This window comes from Anoplophora glabripennis, unplaced genomic scaffold, assembly GCF_000390285.2.
Source record: "Anoplophora glabripennis isolate ALB-LARVAE unplaced genomic scaffold, Agla_2.0 scaffold317, whole genome shotgun sequence".
Taxonomy (NCBI): domain Eukaryota; kingdom Metazoa; phylum Arthropoda; class Insecta; order Coleoptera; family Cerambycidae; genus Anoplophora; species Anoplophora glabripennis.
The window spans coordinates 2,647-7,274 of record NW_019416468.1 but is presented as its reverse complement, the minus strand read 5'-3'; the positions used below and the strand labels follow the sequence as shown (position 1 = coordinate 7,274).

The 4,628-nt window shown below is 35.8% G+C and overlaps 1 pseudogene; it reads right to left on the bottom strand.

Moving 5' to 3' along the window:
• Nucleotides 1-378: 378 nt before the first annotated feature.
• Nucleotides 379-2,216, bottom strand: LOC111691565 (annotated as a pseudogene).
• Nucleotides 2,217-4,628: the final 2,412 nt, after the last annotated feature.

Here is a 4,628-nt window from a genome sequence, read left to right as displayed (position 1 = left end):
AAACAGACTATAAACGGTTACATTTGTCGGTTTGAATAAAGAGTACGTAATTTTCTGATATTGTTTCTCTTTCCAATGATGGGTAAAGGTCTGTGATGTCTTGCAAGAGAAAAAAGTTATGAACAAAACAAATTTTGAGTTCTATGTAAAGTGCCCTTTAGCGGTGCATAATGAAACTTTTCTCTGACTGGTCCAATAGAGCTTCATCTACTTAGAGGGTGTGCCAAATGAGAGACTAATCGAACTTGAATTAAATAAGTTATTTAAATAGAAAAATAATGAACTTTGACAAGCTGTAACTTGCAAACAATTGACAATTCGAAAAAAGTTTGCATTACATACTGCTATTATTTTAATTCGCAGAATCACCTCCCGGAGTTTCTTGACGGATTTTCAGAACACCCTTATATCATTACCTGTACGTGAGGTGGTGTGGATAAAGCGTATACCACGCCATCTGCGATGTCTTCCGAATCAAGAATCAATCTTTCCTCCATAATTGTTTTAAATACAGGGTTTTGTCTCGCCTCAGATGTTATTATCTCAGTGTCCACAAGTCCGGGACTAATATTCTACGACAAAATCCATTCAGTTAGTAAATAAAATGTGCAATGCGAAGAGTCAGTGTAATAATACATCTAATTATGTATGATCAGGAGATTAAAACTTTAATAATGTTTTATTGTAATGTGTGATAGTATTAGTTTAAATAACTAGGTGGATTTCACAGGGTCTAACGACAGTTAGAGTTGTACGATAATTCAATAAACATAGAAATCTAAATACAAAATTAAGATACATTTGGAGCGAATACACTGAAGATGAATTTTTCGAGACAAAACGATTGAATCTGGTTCGGGCTGAGGCAGTACAGTACTGGAGGTAACGAAGGCTTAAAATTGATTATGCCATTCGATAGAGGGCAAAAAGTTGCCATAAGAAAGTGTTCTTTTTTTAATATCACCTCAAACAAGGGTTATATGAAATAAAAACGGATTTCCAAAATGTCGGTTTTTTTCAAATATTTCGAAAACTAATCATGTTAGCCTTGATTGTTTAGAGACATAATATTGGTCCCCGGACTATGCAACTTTGCCCCCATTTAAACTAGTTCATATCTCTTACCGTTTCCGAGATCCCTGTAGTGAGAAGCGAATTTGTAACAGCCTGTAGATTGTAATTGATCCAAACAAACGTATTGAAAAAGAAACATTTCAAAAAGTTGAAATTAGCTTGCTCTTTACAATTAACAAAGTAGGATGTTCAAAACAAGGTTATAAATAAATTATTCCAGGGTCAGGAAAAAGCCGCTGGGGAATTCGCTCTTTTTGCATGTCCGGTGGCATCGAAATTTTGAGATTTTTAGTAACAGTACCTCCTAGTATCTCTATTGCTGATTCGTTGAGTTCTTTAAGTTCTTGGTTCATGAAATTATTATATACAATTACAAAACTACCTACATAAATCTTGATGAAAAGGTATTTATTTTTTCCTCTGTTATTGTGGTTTTTTTTCTCAATTTTGAAACATTTTCTAAAAATGATTGCTATAAACTCTAGTTGCTTTGTGCACACTTTTTTGTCCAAGAGGTAAAATAAATTACTGGAACAGAGATCTGATGATTCTGTTGGCCATTCTTTTTGTACAAATCAAATTTTAATTTTAAAGTTTACTTCAAGACATCTCTCAGTATATTCACGTGCTCCTATTGCAGAATATAGAGGTAAAATTATTAAAAAATTGATTGTTACCGTAATTTTGATTTTCGACTTCATGGATAGGAGTTCCAGCCTCAGTGTCTCTGCCAGAGCCCTAACAGCGAATTTTGTAGCAGGATACACACTTAGATTCTCGTAGTTATACACTTGATGACCCATAACACTGTTAATATGGATGATGTGCCCATCCACGTTGTTGGCTCTCATGTCTCTGACGGCCTCCCTTGTGGCGATGCTCAGCCCCAGCACGTTGACCTCAAAGGTTTTTCTCTAGGCTTCGGCGTCACCATCGCACAGCGGTTGGTTATATGGGAAAATACCGGCGTTGTTGACTAGAATGTGTACAGGGCCCAAGTTTTCCTTGATCCATTTGAAGGCGTTTAAGATGTCTTCTTCTTTGGATATGTCGGTAACGACCGGATGTAACGTTCCTTTTTGGTTCGAGACTTTCTTCTGTAGTTCCTCCAAACGGTCTTTTCTTCGTGCCAGAGCTGCAACCTGCAGGATAATACTGTAGAACCTGTTTTACAGTTACCAATTCCCAATAACTTGTTTAAGAAGTTATTACAATTGGTTATATTTGTGATACTTTTGCAATAAACTGACCAATTCATTGGTAAAATTTAAAACTACCAACTTTCATAATAAATATCAATAATGATCACAACAAACCAAACGTGGCAATCATGCAACTTATGCCAGATTTATAAGCTCCATTTTCAATCGAAAGTATTACACCACCACACAAAAAAAAAGTTGTCTGAAATGTACATGCGACATATGATTTCCGATGTATTTTCGCCCGCTGAACACGAATCCGGAGTCAGAATTGCTCCATCACCCTTCAATTTTCAGCAAAACGCTGAGGAATCTTCTGAAAAATGAAAATTTTCCTTTTTCATTTTCACAAAAAATGTTTAACTTTTGTGCTTACAAAATGTTTCCTCATTCAGAAAAAGTTGATATATTGCTAATTTACGGAGAGGCACAAAAAAATTCAAGAAGAGGTGTAGAGTTACATCAGAAAGCTATTCAGAGCGCCTCATCCCTGACCATAGAATCTTTACAAGAATGGAGGCGACCTTGCGACGAAATGAAGATGCATTTTCCGTTCGGAAAAATCAAATAATTGACCGAAGGGTAGGGCAACAATGTTAATACAGCTAGACTGTTAAGTATTTCGAACAAAATCCACGAAATTCTATACGGCAGGCTAGCCGGGAATTGAATTTGATTAAATCAGCTGTTCAACGAATTTTAAAGATCAATGGGTATCATGAATACAAAATTCACAATTTGGAGTATTTGTCTGAGCGTCATATTGAAAACAGACTTAATTTTATATCTCAAATTGTAGTAAATGTAGAAACTGTCGATCAGAACCTTTTTCGGCACGTTCTTTGGACAGACGAAAGTCGGTTTGTCTGTAATGGTTTGCCAAACAGGCTGAAAATTCTTACATTGTAAATCCAGTCTAAAACCAAGGCCATTTTGGAGTAAATGTATGGTGCGGCATCATCCGTAGGCATTTAATTGGAACATACATTTAACAGCGTGAGTTATCTAAATTTCCTGCAATAAGAACTTCCTGCACTTCTGGAGAATGTGCCTTTGCAGATAAGGAGAAACCTATGGTTTCAGCACGACTGAACTCCACCCCACAAGGCCAGGATTGTACAGCAATATTTAGATAACACTTTCCCAGAAATATGGATTAGGCTTAATGGACCTATTCAGTGGCCCGGAAAGTCACCAGATCTAACATCCCTCAATTGTTTTATGGGGAGTTTTAAAAAATAATATTTATAAAACACCTTCGCGAGATATTAATAACACAGCCACACAGAAAAAAAAAGTTGGGTATACTTTTTATGCGACATATATTTTTCGTAGTAATTTGGCCTTCTGAACACGAATCTGGGGTCAGAATTGGCCCATCACGTCACAATTTTTTCCTAACCTCAAAAAACTTGTGAAAAATAGTGAAAATTGATGAAAATTTACTGGGAAAATTTGGAAAAAAATTTATTTCCACATCAAATAGTACATTTTTATGTAAAAGACTCTGCTGAATTCAAATCCACTGTCAAAATTGAGCTAGAACGTGTGTTTTTTTTTCTAACCTCAAAAAACCGAGCAGGAATCGCTATTTTCAAATTCTGAGCGGATTTTGACCAGATTTTGTATAAAGGGGTTTTTTGGGTCGCTGATTACGAATATGAATTCACATTGTAAAAATTCAAGATGGCTGATCCAATATGGCGGGTGTACTTTTTTGAAATCCACCGATTTCAGTAAAATTTGGCATCATAAGGATTGCTGGTTGATCTCACCTTCATTAATCACACATCTGGAGCCAGATTTTCATAAATCAAGGTAAAATTTGTAGGCAGAGTCATAATTTTAGGCCGAGTAGGCGGCATTTTTTCGGCAAAGTCACATTTTTAGATTGAAGGCATAAGCAGATGCAGTGATGTGCTGTGTGGCAGTAATGTGTCCTTTTCCTTGAACTTTAAAATTATTAAGAAATAAAAGCATCTAAATGCCATAGGAAAACTGCATAGTAGTTAAAAAAATCTGATTGGAAAACCATAAGCCCATGCACGACTAAATAAATGAAAGAATAAAGTAGAAACTTTTTTGTCTTGTCCCATGGAAACAAGCACATCACACTACACATCATTACATGTGTAGAGTCCTTAAGTCATTTTTTTAAGCGAAGTCACATTTTTAGACGGAGTGGAATCTTTTACCTTGATTTATGAAAATCTGGCTCCAGATGTGTGATTAATGAAGGTGAGATCAACCAGCAATCCTTATGATGCCAAATTTTACTGAAATCGGTGGATTTCAAAAAAGTACACCCGCCATATTGGATCAGCCATCTTGAATTTTTACAATGTGAATTCA